The sequence below is a fragment of the Apis florea genome, unplaced genomic scaffold (genome assembly GCF_048593485.1).
Source record: "Apis florea isolate Af1SG1 unplaced genomic scaffold, ASM4859348v1 contig_3158_pilon, whole genome shotgun sequence".
In the NCBI taxonomy this organism is placed as follows: domain Eukaryota; kingdom Metazoa; phylum Arthropoda; class Insecta; order Hymenoptera; family Apidae; genus Apis; species Apis florea.
In genome coordinates this window covers 1,559,797-1,576,153 of record NW_028256713.1, presented here as the reverse complement: position 1 = coordinate 1,576,153, position 16,357 = coordinate 1,559,797, and the positions used below count along the sequence as shown (strand labels likewise).

At 40.9% G+C, this 16,357-nt stretch overlaps 1 long non-coding RNA gene across 1 annotated transcript; it reads right to left on the bottom strand.

Annotated features, from left to right (window-relative positions):
• Positions 1-8,097: 8,097 nt before the first annotated feature.
• LOC147657422 (uncharacterized) lies at positions 8,098-11,365 on the bottom strand. Its single transcript, XR_015292460.1, has 3 exons — positions 11,091-11,365; positions 10,881-10,980; positions 8,098-9,082 (listed from the first exon to the last, which is right to left on the bottom strand). It is a non-coding gene; the product is annotated as an uncharacterized LOC147657422 (long non-coding RNA).
• Positions 11,366-16,357: the final 4,992 nt, after the last annotated feature.

Genomic DNA, 16,357 nt, shown 5'->3' with positions numbered 1-16,357 from the left:
CCGAGGAGGGTGATCGGGTATGCGTCCCGCGTGCCGGAATATAGGGATTCCTGGTCTGTCCGAAACGAGAATTCCGTGAATTACGTCTAGAATCAGAGCTACTCAGAGAGATGGTCGTGGAATACCAATGACTCGAGACGTGCTTTCCTCGCGCGGCCAACTCTCTCGAGTTCTCGATAAAAGGGGGGGAGGGGCCTTTCCTCGGGATCGTGCCCTCCTCTCCGCGCCGCCAAACTCTACGAAGCGACACGACACGCCGGATCGAAAACTTGGAATAGAAAACGTTTTCGATTTTCCGATTTCCTATCTTCTTTTGAAAAGAATCTTAAAAATATCCGCCGATTTTTCATTTTCCGTTCATTGCACGCTATCGTTTGCAATTTATTCTCGTGAAATTATTCGCGTGAAAATGATTAATTTTCGAGAAAAATTTCAAATTAAACGATTTCCATCGCGCAACGAAACTCGTATCATTTATTTAAACTGTCCAACCTTTGCAAACGCGAACAGGAATCTTTTCCATATAAATCTTCACCCAAACGCACGAATTTTTCTTCCTCTCAATGTCTCCTCGCAGGAAATTTCGAATGGAACGGAATATCGAAAGATTGCGCGGCGCGTCCGGTGTCCGCCACCGGCTTCTCTCGTGGCGTGGAAACCGTTATCCTGCATCCCGGTTACGCCGTATCCGGTCGCCACGTGGGTCAAGCCGAGGATTAATCAGGTCTCTTTGTCTTGGTTCACGGCCAGCCGCGTGGATAAGATCGCCGATGGGAAAAGCGCGCCTCGATTTTATCCCCCTCTCGTCACGTGACGAGAAGAGCAGCGCGGATCGATCCATTTACCGATAATACGACGAGTGTGCGGTCGAAGGAACGAAGAATCCTTGCGAATCGAGGACAACGTGGTTTGCCAATTTTATGATCGAGTATTTATTGGCGCGCCTCTCTCATCTTGGTGATGGAAACGGAGAGGAGGAACGTTCGGATCTGTTGGAGGAAGAGGTTAGGTCGTTTGACGATCGCCGAGTGAAATTTTCCCGGCGAAATCTCGCTCTTTCGTTCGCCGTTCACCGCGATTTCAGATTTTCCACGGTCCGAGGAAAATTGACTTTCGTTCAAAGGGGGAACGATTGGATTGTATTATTTAACCATCGATGTACGTATGATGTTACCTACTGAACGCTTATAATACTATATATATTTAAGTACACATTATTCATTGTTCTCGACAATGGAAAAGTTTCTCGCTGTTTATTTCTCTTTACACATCCGTTCGTAACTCGATATCGCCAACATCACGTACCAACTTCCTGAAAAAATTCTTTAAAGCTCAGACGTGGAAACGGCGCAAAAATGTTTAAAGACCATAAGGATTTTCATCGTTGAGAGAGTTTCGTCGTCATCGTGGCGCGAACACAAGCGTGCAATTATCGTACGTTTATCAATAACTACTTCTAATAACACGTTCCGTGTGCGATCGTGAAAAAAGAAGAAGGGGACGAAGAAGAAAGAAAGAAAGAAAGAAAGAAAGAAAGGAAGGAAGAAGAAAAAGAAAAGAAAACGAGAAGGAGAAAGGAAGAGGCGCTCGTCCTCTCTCTCTCTCTCTCTCTCTCTCTCTCTCTCCTCTCCTTCGTTGACAATCGCTTTCTTAATTTCCACTCGCCTCGACTATATTAATTATGCGTCATTATCGATCGACACACGATCGCCGTCCGTGCACGATCGAAACTGCTCGGGGAAAAAAAATAATGGATCGCGCTTTATCCCGGTTGATTCCAATGATTTGCGTCAATTAAACGGCGGAGTCCACCTTTTAAAACCGCAACAACCGTCCGCCTATTCAATAGACGTTCATGGGGCATATTAAATAAACGTTGCCGAGAAAATTGCAGTGTTCCGCGCGAGCGTAAGAATACGCTGTCAGCTGACGCCGCGTCAAATCGAATCTTTTCCTTCGCGCCTTCCGCGAGCCAACGGTTCTTCCACATCGAACCACATGTAAATCTAACCCTCGATCCCCTCCGTTAAAACGCCAACAATCTTATTTTACGATCGAGAAATTTGCCGAAACGGTCTTCCTCCTCCTCTTTGTTTTTCCTCTCTTTTTCGATGGATAATCCTCCTCGATTACCTCGATCACATTCATTCAAGAAAGCAAAGAATATTACGAATGATATAAAAGAATTCTCGAAGAAAATCTCTCTCAAGCCGAGGAACAAAAATACCACTCGATCATTCAATCGCTTCCTGTTCCCGCTGAAAAATCAAAAAGAGAGAAGATCCCCCGATAAATTAAATCCAACCCCCCGCATCTAGGACTCGCTCGTCCATCCACTCTAGCGTCTCGCTCCAATGATCCAGATCCATTTACCCAGTTCTCGCTCGGGTTCTCGCCACGAGCCAGGTCGAAACAACGAAACCGGGTAGAAAAGAGGCAGAGAAACGCCTGCCCTCCACGACCGACGGTGAACCGACCGGCACGCGCAACGCTCCTCCTCTCCTTCCTCTTATCGAGAAAAAGAAACCGCTAGACCGGTGGCCCCCTATCTAACTGGTACATCGTTTTCGAACGGACCGTTCGCCAGATTCCACGCAAGATTGCCAGAGCCTAGGCCTATGCCTAGGCCTAGGGGGGCGGGGGAGAGAGAGAGAGAGGGAGTTGACCGCCTCCATTCCATTCCAGTGCACCGTGTCACCCGTGCTTCCGGTTACGGCTCGCGCCGCTCTCACGGTCAAGGTCAAAGTCAGCTGGAGGGGACGATAATTGTTCGTCGCTGCGTGGGTGTGGCCGGGGTTATCGAGCCGTGGAAACTCGCCTGTTTCTCCCTCTTTCTGTGCGCGTTTCTGTCTGGGTGAGTGGGTGGTTTACTCGTCGAGGAGCAGGACGAAAGTGTAGCGAAGTGTTGGAGAGAAGAGGAGAAGAGTGGAGGAAAGCGATGAAAGTTGAATCGAGTCGTTGGATGAAAAGTCGATGAAGAGTTTGGACGTTACGCACGTTGTAACTTTTGGAATAATTTAAATCTAATTCTCTTTCTTTCGAGAAAGATTCGCGAACGAAGTTTGGATATTTCGGACAATTGTTAAGGAGTCGTTGAAAAGAATCGAGGATACGATGATTCGTTAATTTCTTTTTGCTTGGATCGATTTGATCGGTCGATCACGCGATTCTCAGCGTGGTGAATGTTAATACGCGGTTCCGATCTCTCTCCTGTTTCTGTTTCTGGTATGGAGAAGGGATTAAACTCGCGCTCGTTTCGAGTTGTTGGAACGAGGGTTGATTTTCGGAGGTTTTGAGAGAGGAAACTTGCGGGTTCTGAAAATGGGGTGTGTAAAGGGATTGCGGTTGTCGCGGTTTCTCAAGATCGATGGAAGCTTGTTAGGGATGGTTTGTTTGCCGACGAATGCGCCTATCCTTCTTTTCCACGACGAATTTCACCGATCGATCGAACCGAAAAAAAAAAAAAAGGGAAAAAAGAACGAGAAAAAAAAATAACATCGAAATCGAAGATGGAGACGGTCGGTGAAGGGATAAATCGCGCGACATTGCACGCGTGACAGGGAAGATTGTTATTGCGTCGTTGCCATATGTCGATGCATCGTCGTCTTCGTCGTGCATCGAGTTTTCTACAAAGAGCCAATTTTACACGATGAAAGGAAAAAGAGGGGAACAGGAAAACGTCGAGGCAGCCTTGCCAGTTGAAAACCTGTTACTCGGTTATTTGTTACGATTGGGACAAATGGTTTAGTGAAGACATTTAACGCCATATGCTAACGGCGTTAAAGGAAAGGTTTATTGAAATCGATTTTATCCGATATAATATAGGAATTGCGAGTGGAGAAGAGAGAGAGAGAGAGAGAGAGAGAGAGAAAGAAACAAAAAAAAACCGTCGAACGATCTTACAGTAGGAAACCTGTTATCTTTGTGAGCGCTCGTTGCAGTATATTCTGTGGACAGTTCTTAGTACAAGTTCGAGATACGTTGGATTAGAAGATACGAAGTTTGAAAGTGGAGAATGTTACTTAATTTTACGTTTCTTATTTTTTCTTTTTTTAACGTTGCATCCGCTGAAAAAGATCAATTAATTCGTAAAGGAGACGAGATGCGTTTCAATGGTAACGCAATGGTAACCGATCGTAACGATAAAATATATTTCTTATTAACGAATTTAATGGAATTATATATATAATAAGGGAGATCCTTCGGCAAGGTCGCGAGCAGGCGTGGTCGTTGAAGGAGTTATCGGGTTTTCTTATCGAAGGTTATTCGGAATAAATTCGTAATTACGAGGCCATCGAGGTTTTATACGCGCGCGGTACGGTCGCGTTCGAAAGAGACGCTTCGAAGAAAGGGTTCGCGGAACGCACAAGGCGATACGGTCTCGTAAAACTGGAAGATAAGATAATTCGCGTAAAATCGAGTTTCACCGTTATTATTTTTTCCCCCCTCGTCCGATGTTCAACCGGAATATCCGCTTCATATTGCCATAGAAATTCCTACGGATATTCTGTTCCAAGGATATCTTACGTTTAAAGGGGGATAAAATATCAAGATTATTGAAACGAGCCTCGATTCGATACCTTAACAATTCGATAATTTAATCGAATAAAAAAAAATAGGTAACGTAATTTTACCGCGCGTGTCTTATATTTACGATTACATTTTCCTCTACTCGAATCCTTCAATTATCTCAAATTTACACCGTTTTTCCTTCCAACTTGTAAACTTCACCTCTCGCGATTCCATCCACACCCGTGGATTAAAATCAATTCCACGCTTAGCTTCAACCTCCCCGTTATATGATCAATTTTCAAATTTCGATCGTGGCCAGAAGCCACGATCCGTATCCTCCAATTATCAAATTTCCACGGAAACTTTCCTCTTTCCACCCTCGTCCCTTCTAATCGAATTAATTTATCCATTTTCCACGGCGAAGCATACGATAACAAATTTCCTCTCTCTTCCCTTCCCCCAGAGATACTTTTACACACGGCACGGGGATTGATCTCGTTACGGAGGTATAATCCGATTCTTCTTCGCCCTCGCCTCGATAACAGGTCGAACGAAATGGGGCCCGGCGAAAATTGTTATCATTATCGTGGAAATTTCATCGCCGGCTTGGCTAATTGATTCCCCGTGGTGGAAGAAAGTATCCATCGGGGCGACTCGATGGGGGATCGTGATTGAGCGGGAGACAAGCGGGGGTGACACGCGATGGGAATGGAAATAATTCTCTTGGAAGGGCGTTCGATGCCATCTTGGGATGCGGTATCGTTATCCAACTTTTGTAGGATAGGATGGATAATTTGGGATAATTGTTTGGAATTGATCGAACGATGCTAGAGATAACTTTGTCAGTTTGCGTATCAATCTTTCCATTCTAATACCAATTATTTTTCATTCCGTAATTTCTCGCCAATAATAAAGGCGTTAAATGTTTCTTTTCGTGGGAAAAGAAGATACGTTCAGAGTTAATAATAAAGAATTTGAAGAATTTGATCGATCGATGCTTTTTAACGGAGAAGCTTTTTAGATTTAAAAATGAGCCAGAAGTGAAGTTTGGACTTTGCGTGTAGTTGCGTATCAACGAAATAGCAATTATTTTTCTTTTCATAATTTTTCGCCAATAATAAAGAGGAAAAATGTTGCTTGTGAAAGATACGTTTAGAGTTAATAATAGAAATTTAACGGAGAAGTTGAATTTTTAAAAAATGAATCAGAAGTTTGAGCTTTGCGTGTAGGATGAATTTGGAATAATTGTTTAGAATTGGCGCTAGAAATTTGTTCAACCTTGTCAAGGAATAAAGGGAATTAAATGTTTCGAGGCGAAAAATGAAGACACGTTTAGAGGTAACCTAATAACTCGATCGATTCCTTTTCAAGCTAAGAGAAGTTGAATTTTTAGATTAGAAACGAAATTAGAAGCGCGGCTCCACTTTTTTCTCAAAGAGGCGGGAGAAGTTGGTTTCGATTCCATAGAAATGGCGGAACAGTGGATCACTGTGAGAGAAATTTCCAGAAAGGGCACACATGTCGGTCCAAGATTCTAGAGAAGTTGAATTTGGATCGTAGAACTGCAATTAGGACCATGTGTCTTGTTAATGGCGCATATCACGGCATCCCGATGTTTGTCCAACAGCTCCCCCGCTGCGAACTTCCTACCCCCGAAAATCAGTTTTTGCACGCCAACATTCATCGCCCCGATCCTCCGCCGTCTAATTTATGTCCGTCCTGTTTATCGCCGTTTCACGATCCGTATATATATATATATTATAAAAAATAATAAACGACGAGGAATATCGTGCAAATTTCGAGCAAATTTGACAAAAAAAAAAAAAAAAAAACAAAGAAAATCGTCCAAATTATTTCACGTATCGTCCCTCGAAACGAGAGAGGCAAACGAATTGCAATGTTCCAATGGAAACTAATAAGCCGAAAGAACAAACGGACCCTTTACGCCGAGTCCAAACTCGCCCCTTTTCAAGGGGTTAACGAGCGAGCTTGGAGCTTTCGCCGCTTCAAAAGCGTTTTGTCGCTGCGGATAAACGCGACATCGTTTCAAGATGAAAGCGGGGGATTTGAAGAAGGCCGAGAAAATGGACGGGAGTCTGAAGGGAGCAGCGCTTCGAGGAGTTTTTACAGCACTTAGAGAGAGGCGACGTGGCCGCGTTTCGTACGAATTCAGCGAAAAAAGAAATGTTGGAACGGTCCTCCTCGGTGCCCCTTTGATCCTGGAAATTAGCTTACAGTTTATTGCATTTTTTACAGCGCCTTTCATCTCCGGAATCTCACGCGCGCGCCGGTTAAAATTTCTCATCAATATGCAGGGAGGGCGAGAGCGAGGGGAAGGAGGGATAGGGAGGAGAGGGGGGAAAGAAAGAGGGGAAAGATAAATGTGGAGTGAACATGATCATGACGGGGAGGGGAGGGGAAGGGATCAACGGTGGTGGAGATGAAGGAAAGCTTTGACCGAGGAGGAGAAGGAGGAGGAGGAGGAGGAGGAAGGAGAGGATCGTGAATCCCTGTGGATGAAATCCGACGACTTATCAGCCCGAGGGAAAGAAGTTCTTTATTGAATTACGCGTGGGTAACGATGCAGGGAACGGTGAACGGTTCTGATGATCGCCGAGTGGACGGCGTCAATTTTGAGCAGGGTTTCGCTCTCGATGGCTCGTTTACGGTGGAAAGTAAAGAAAATACGATCATTAGTAGCCGGCTACGAATATAATTTATAATAAGAGAAGATGTTTCGAAGGATTTTCGATTTTTCCAGTTTGGGATACACGTACGCAAGAGATGTAACGAGTGATCGTTAATTCTTTCGGTTTAAACGAACCGAAAGTATATATATTTGTAAAGGATCCGATTACAAAAAGAAGAAAAAAAAATAAATAAATAAATACGGATAAAAGTTGTGTGCGTGAGAAAAATCGAAGAGAAAGAAATCTCGCGGAATTCTTTCCGTTCCGTTTGGAAGGCGAACGGAAGGCGGGTATAAATATAAATTTCAACTTGTACACAAACGTAAATGTCAACTAAACGTCAAATTGTAGATATTCATAACAGAGAATGTTCGCGTGATAAGCCATACTTCGTGCCTGACTGTACAAGCGACAACCTTCGACCGTGGTATTATAAGTATTCACCGTACGCCGCCATTCAGTAATTTTTACAACCGTTCCAGGAACGCGTCAACAAACACCGTGATAAAATTAAATCACGACGTTCCGCGATTGAGTCCCAAGATAGGTGTAAGGTAAAACGTAGAAAACGACACCGTTTTTCCTTGAACCGACTCTCCATTAACTCTCCATTAATTGAAACTACTGGTTACCTCGGTATTCGCGTTGCGCGAAAATCGCGAAAAGAAACGGCTGAAGGGTGTAATTTCAATCGATTCGCAACAGGCGTTGCGCGCGTGTGGTTGTTCGCCTCGTGGAATGAATGTTGCCCGAGGAATTACAGCCCGAGGGTGTGAAAGAAACCCGCGACAACCTATTACTAACAGTTTACACACGGTTAAGAAGAAGTTTGTCGAAGCGTTGGAATCTCTCGAATTGATTAGAAGGTGAGTGAGGTGTGAAATTGTCGTCGATATTTTAGCAAGGATTTATTGGACGCTCGATGAACACGTACTGGTATTTAGGTCTTTATGCGATGTTTAATTATTCGCGGAGAGCCTTCATTATTATTCCTGGAATCGCAGATACATCTTTCCAGCCTTTGTTGCGCTCCACGGTGTTGTAATCCGCGTAATGGGTGAACCAAGTCTCGTTTCCCTGATATAGCGCCCAATGTCTCTTGCCCCTAAGCCAATCCTATAATTTCCATAACTCACTTTCCAGAAATTGAGAAATCGTGAACGTTCATCTTCTATTTCTTTGCAAACTCGTGGATCGTGGAAAAATTCATCGTGGAGGATTCGAATCTGTCGACTCTGTTCGATGCATTCCTCCTCCCCCGTTTCTTTATCGAGACCTGGATCGTTGGACTTGGCATCGAGATGGACTTGGCGAGCTTTTTCATCGAGAAGAGGATCCTTCTCGGCGTTTAGTCATCCAGCCCGCGGCTACGTATCCTCGAAGGAAGAGGAAGAAACCGACGAAGCAAACGACGAGAGGAGCGAGAAGAAAAGGAACGGAGGCGAGATCGCAATCGACAGGCCACGACATCGTCGACGAATCTCGACGGAACGCGAGTTCAAGTTGGCTCGACCGGTTGGTGATGTCACTCAATATTTCCGTTTTCGAACAACACGAATCGCTACGAATGACGTCAACGACGCACCCCTCGTCCTCGCCGCTGCACGAAACATCCGCCTCTCCCGCTCTCCGTCTTCCTTCTGGGATAGGGACAGGTAGGCCGAGGAGCGGTTCACTGCAATTAGCAGAGGGGATCGCGGAGGGATTGGAGTTTCGAGGAAATTTATGGGGCGGCTTGATCCCGGTAATTCCAGGCGTTTATTAAAATGCTGCATGGGGTGACGTAATTGGTCCTGTGACGCGGTTTTCGACTCGCCGATCAGGTTTCGCTCAACATCGTTCCTGCCTTCGGATGATGAGACGTGTTTGGAACACTTGGCCTGGAAATAAATTTTCGATTTTTATTTCACGATGAAATTACTGCCACTTCTTTTCATTCGTTACTTCGTTAAATCTAACCGTGCGTAATTTTTTAAATCCCAAGGTGGATATCCTTGCATTTGTTACATCATCGATGTACGCTGAGATAACTCGTAAACAATAGAATTTCGAAGACCTGAGTTTTTTCCCTTCATATCCAGAGGACAAAGTCGCCAATTAGTCGCAGAAGAGTCGACGAGTGGCGCGCGCGATGGCCGGTCGCTTTCTTGCGAGATAACCCGCCAAGTTGAACGACACAGAAGCGCGGCGAGACCGGATGTCGTCTCGCTCGCTTTGTTTCCTCTTGGGCGGGCAGGTCGAGGGAAAAGACAGGCGAGGACATTGTCTGACACGTAGCAATGTCAAGGCCCGACATCTACGCCGGGGTGTTTTCTACGCGAGAGGAAACGCGGTGAAACAAGCGTACTAATAGAGAATGCGAGATCGATCGGTTCATCCGCGCGTGAAAAACGATCGTTTTCGATGAACGACGTGTCTTCGCGCGTCGAATACACCTGACTGACTGCTCGACGCTCGATTCGTTTCATCGAGTTATCTATTGCGATTATGCGCCCCGATCAAATTGAATTAGAGGTTAGGTCGAAAGAATGATACTAAAGGTAAAGATCGCAAGGAAATTGTTCAAAGTTTTGGAAACTAGAAATGGAATAGAATTGTATGCGAGTTAGAATTGTTTGCATTTAAAATAACGTGATATGCCATTAAAGTGTGATTTCTAGAAGCCTTGTTGATTTGAAAATAATTGGAAATGTATTGAAATTGGATTAACGAAAGAATTTTGATAATAGTTGAAATTAAATGTTGAAATTGACAAAGGAATTTTGAATTCGAGGACTCGAGTTGGAATAATTGATGAGATGCGACACAAATGAATAAAGTTGGAACGGATTAGTCGTGCATGCAGACGAAGAACAAAAAATCAAACAAGAATCTTTTTCCTGTATCGTTCAGCCTGTAAGAATTTCCACGGGTTGAACCGGGCGAACCTTTCAAGAAGCGGTATGTTCTCGGTTCGACCAAGAATATCCTAATATTTGAACAGTGATATCATCGATTGCAAATAATTACTGAAACACCGACAAACGATGCAACGGATACCATTGTATACTACACACGTTTGCGTTTTGAAGTGTTCGTTTCTTATCCGGATGATGAAGATGGATCGATTATTTCTTACACAATTCACACGACTAAAAACTATCGTATGCGACAATCAAGATTAAATTAATAATTCTATATAAAAAAAAAAAATATATAATTCTTGTTTTTTCATAAGAAAGTCAAAGTCGAAGATTCTGTCAGAGTTGAAAAGATAACAAGAATTCCGTACATCCATGACATTACGCATTTCTTATTATTAAGTAAGTAATAATCAATTAGAAATATATACGTAATTTTCCTTCTTAGATCAGGCTCGAATTACATAATATCTATAATTGGCCAATAAAAAAATATTCTATGCATCCGCATTGTTCATATCAGGTCTCTCCACGTTCTTAAACACAATTATATCTTCATCATTTAATCATTTATGTATATTCTGATATTAATCTAAACATAACCTTTTTCCAACCTATCAATTCGATTTATCTCAAAATCAGAAACCATATCTGTTAACTCAAACGAACTCTTCTTTGTCATAAAATAATAATAATCCAACAAAAAAAAGTAAAAATTTTCTTTCAACTACTACACTTTCGACATCAAAAATTTACAAATTTACATCGTAATAATTACCTTTGTATCACATACTTCATCTTCACCTAAGTATCTTGCTATTAATCTAATCTTATCCAATCTGTCAACGATTCAACTCGTTTCAAAATCAGGATCTAACCTAAAATCAACAAAGAATCCACAAATTTTCCAACTGTCTGTCTACCACACCTGCAACACTAAAAATTTACATTTACGATACATTACAATAATTTACAACTATCGTTATACCTCTCTCACGATCTACACGTATCTGGCAACGTGTGAATGAAACGACGAATATCTTAGGACGAGGAAGATCGAAGAGAAAAAGAAGGTGTCGCGTGACGCGTCCACGACGCACGTATCTCGCAAAGAACGACGTGCCTCGCGATGATTCACGCTTGGTAGGACGACGCAGGTGGAACGTACGAGCGCGCACGTCCTCTCGAGAGGAGCGGCGAGGCTCGTACGCGGCGTCGATGACGACGCCGATCAGCACGACGACCGAGATGGAAACAGTCTAGGGTATCATCGTCTATAAATACTCTAATAGCCTCGGGCAAGGACGTCGTTGGTTACGGAGGATGATCCTAGACGACGTTGGCTTCGCCGCGATGGTGCTGACCTCTTCGAGCGGATCGACGCGCGCCCATTGGACGCCTGCTCTCCGCTAATTGGCGTGTACGGTTGTGCGGTGGAACAAGAATCTCTCCAGGGACCTTTGATAATCAGAGGTATTAGCTGGAGGATTTTAGAATCCGTGTGTAAAGGATGGCTTGTGGGGAAGCGGCGTAGTATTATCGAAGCGGATAATGAGCTCTGAAGAATATGTGGAAAGAGAGGAAGAAACCCGTGACCAGTCTTGGGTTTCAAACAGTATTCGAGATTGAGGAATAACGGATCAATTCCGGCAATTCATATTTCCGGTTGTGATGGAGCGATGCGATAGAGAAAGAAGATGGGATTCGTCTTCGTCGATGATATTTGGTTGGTCGTTGATTTTGTGGATTTTTTTTCTTTTCGTAGACTATGGAATTTCCATAAAATTATAGGATACCAGAGCTAAAAGAATTGCAAAATTCAATTGTCATAAAATTTAAAATATCTGACAATTTCAATGGTAGTTAAGTTTGAATTCCAAAAAAACCTGAATTATCATAGAATTCTAAAGTATTTGAATTCTACACTAAACCTAACCTAAAATATTTGAGATGAAACATCTTGTACAAAATTCACATAATATTATATCATTCAGATAATGTTATAGAATTTGAAAATGCTTGAGTTATCAGAAAATTCCGAAGTATGTGATATCTTTTATAGCTGTAGTATGTAAATTACCATAGAATTTCAAAGTTGATAAATTCTAACAGGATTCTAAAGTGTCTTTACTTTTCGAAAAAATTAAATGGCTTCCTTCTTCTTGCAATTGAGTAAAAGTTTAATTATCTAAACTTAAGATTTAATCTAATTTTATTTGTTCCTTTCATGCAATATTCTGAAGAACATTATGAACGTTGAAAAAACGAGGAAGCTTAACGATCAATGTAGTTCTTGAATGAGAAACGACTCGAAACTAGATAATGGATTTGATAATAAAGATCCTTGGATTATGTATGCAAAGTACGAGTTCCTTAGAATGCTTAACGAGTTGGGGTTGCTCTGATAGAAATTGAAACATTGGAGAGGATCCAGCAGAGAATTGAAAAGAGTTAATGAGATGGTCGCCTGATAGTTCCTAATGAATTGATTGCAGTTCAAGCACGTCCTCGCGATAACCTGTGAATTTGTAAATCTCTTTCTAATAGATCAAAGGAAGAGATTAACAACAGAGATTTGTGCGAATGATGGAAGAGATTGTTAAAGAATTAAGATATTTCTCGTTTTCTACTATATTATAATTGAAATACATATTTTTAACTTTTAACGATTATTATATACGTTTTTGTTTGCATAATTGTACTATGCTATCGGAAAAAGTACTTAAATTCTCATAGAATTTCAAATTATCTAAATTCTTTTAAAAATTCTAAAGTAAAAAATATCTGAATTCTCATAATCTCATCATCTTTCAAAATCATTCTCAGCATTTCAAAATATTATTTAAAGATTTCTAAAATATATATAAAATTACAACTTCTCTCATAAAATTTCAATTTTTCTAAATTTCTAGATATCTGAGTTAAAACAGAAATCCAAAATTTTATCGAAAATTGCATAACATTATAATTCCAAAAACTTCTTTTCAAAAAAGTCGCGCATAAAATCAAACGAATAAACCTTATTCGTGTTCTAGATTTCCATGTTTCACAAAGAATATTCTCTTTAAATGGTAACCAAGATATTTCAACAACGATTCCTCGGAAATGTTGATTTATACATCATCGATGAAACGTTCCTTCACCAATCGTTCAATACTTTCTTCCCAAATGTCGTTAAAATAATTAAATGAAATCAAAGATAGATAAAACATCGATAGGCAAAAGAACTACGCGAATTAAAGTTCAAAATCGGTGAATTACTTCGAACGATTACTATCATCAGCTTATTATAGTTGACGTAATGGGCTATGTTTCATTCGCGATAACAACCAACAACAATAAGAACACGAGTTAGAGGCCTCCACACGCTCTTTTACCAGGATATTTAAGATCTTTTATTACCATTGGATGATCGGTGGTTCTCGATCGGAGCTTAGATATGTTAATTTGTTTAAATTTGCATCTTTATCATCGTAAACATAATAAACTGAAGAAATATATTGGTAATAGTTGTCTTTTGATTTTTTTATTACTGTAATAGTACGATGAATTCATTTTTCTATTATTGTGCATAATATAAAGTATGAATTATGGCGAATGAATCGTTTGTTTTTTTTTTTTTTTTTTTTTTGCTTATTCAATTACACAATTGCAACGCTCGTTTTAAATCGATTAATAATCCCAATCCCGAAACGAGGGTAAAAAAAAAAAAAAAATTATTTCTCCGAAATCGCAACGAGGCTTGGAAGATTAATTGTAATACGATCAACATCATTTTGCTCACTCATGATTGATTCGCCAAAATCAAGGTGTTTTTTTTTTCTTTTTTTAAACATCTTTCGGTTTTTAACCGAAACATCCGCGAACAAATTTTAAAATGTTTCAGAACTTGATTAGATTCGTTAAAGAAGATTCGAATGGAAGGAGCATTTATTGCGCCTCGGAAAGGAAATGTAGACAGTGGATCTACTGAATCAATCGGCTGATCCTTATTTTCTAAATCTGCGAAACAGCGGAGGAGAATTCCATTGAAATCTCTTCGACCATCATCGATCAAGCGTAATTGGGGGGAGGGGGGGACGAAGCGATGAACGTTGGAGGAAGCAAGGGATCGATTAGTCTGTGATTGAGTTACAGGAAGGCAGTCGTTTATTGGCATAATCGATACCTTATCGGTATCTAATAAATACATCCTTGGGAAACCTCGAGCTCGCTATATTCCCTCGACGAGGTTTCTTTTTTTCTTCTTCTTTCTCTTTCGCGAAATCCGCGATTCGAAGAGGAAAAAAATCATGTTAACACCAACCATGTTGGATTATCCTCATTTTTCGAGGCATAATCGAGGTTTCAAACGTTGTTCATCCAGTTAAACGTGGTCTCGTATCGATAACATCTATGTATCGATCTTGTACGATATTAGCGACATCGATTAACATCGATATTTAAAGAAGAAGAGACTTGAAAATTTTGAGAAGTAGTAAGTTAAGTATGCATGTTTCGAAAAAATTAGAATAGAAAAAAAAGAAGAAGAAGGAGAGAGTAATAACAAATGAAAGATTAGATGATTAAAAAATTGTGCGGTGTCATTCCATCGATATTTCGTTATCAATCGCAAAAGAAAGGAGCAGTTGGCAATAGATTATCAGTGAATAACCATCTCATTGCCACCGTATACGCAGCTCACAAACGACGTACGATCGGCAAAACATTCACGCCGACAATCTCGCCGCTGTCGAGGCATGCAGAGGAATGTTGATGCCGTGCTGTCATCGATAAGTGGACACGCATTTATATTTAAACTACATGTAATAATATGAATACGTCGATGTTGGTCTGACGTCGTTCATATGCTATTAACCTTTTTGCCACTGGACGCGTATGTACATACATACATATGTATAGCTGCATGTATATCTCGTTAAACATCGACTAACCATTTGCTGAAAAAACGTGCAAATATTTTCCATAAAATAATTTTTATTTTAATACACAAGAATTAATTAAAATAATTAACATTGGAATAAGGAACAGGATTGACAAAAAAAAAAAAGAAAAAAGAAAAAGAAGAAAAAGAGAAACGTAATAATTTATTTTTAGACGTATAAAATTATATGTCTAATTATTTGTATAACTCTTATTTGTAATCCGAATCCAGTTACATCCAGTTAATTATACAAAATATCTTCGATGTAAATATTCTAAACTTCCTCCTCGAATACCAAAAACACTTTCAGTCCCGAGAGTACCATAACGAAAGGGTTAAGTGGCCGACAGCCTTTAATCATTAACACTGCGAATATTCGCTCTTTCTCTTTCCATCTATACGTATTGCGAAATCGAGTTTTACTCGTCCATTTGGTTCGAAGCAGAAAGCAACGTCCTCACGTGCCGTCTTTAAACTCTCGGCCATCGACCGTCTGGCGAAAATATAGTAACGAAGTGCGAAAAGAGGATGTTGAAACAGCAGGTCGAGAAATTCGATCCAAGGTTTGTGTACCTTGTCGAGCTTCGATCGAGCCGCTTCCTCATCTCTTCGAGTGTTTGACCTCTCGTCAAATTACCACAGCGATAACGATGCCGTGTTTTTAGATCGTTAATAGAGCGAATATGAATTTTGAACGAGTATTGATATTAATTGATCAAAACATTGTCTATATCTGAAAATGATAAGTTCGATCGATTCCATCGTAGAGAATAAGGCTATGGGAGAGAGAATTTTCAAAAATAGAATTTCAGAATCGTATTCCTCCTCGTGGATAGAGAAACAGGTCCCAAATTTGAGAATATTTTGATCACCGTGGAAAGAAGCCTGTCGTATCCAACAGTTTATGCGAGGTCACTGCGATCTCTTACATTTTGCTACACGCTGATAATACACCGGTACCAGCGGTTGCAGTTGTGAAGATTAATGCCATCCACCACGCGAAATCTATTCATCTGACGTTCTCTATCTACAATGTCGGAGAAGTTGCAAACTCGGAGATAAGATAAGAAGAAACGAGAGTTGTCTGACAATTTGCCGATTAACATGACAAATATTTCTCGTTTAAAATGTTGAGGAAACTCGATCTTTCTCGTTCGAAAAATAGAGATACATAATCGTTATACAATCGATTTTTAGAACGAAAATTCTTCGAGCAACGTTGAAAGTTACACAATGATTACGATATTGTTGTTCCTTTCATTTAGAGCGTTGGCTCGAGCAACGTCTTGAAACATCGTTTTAAACATAATTGTTGCAACGACCGACCATTC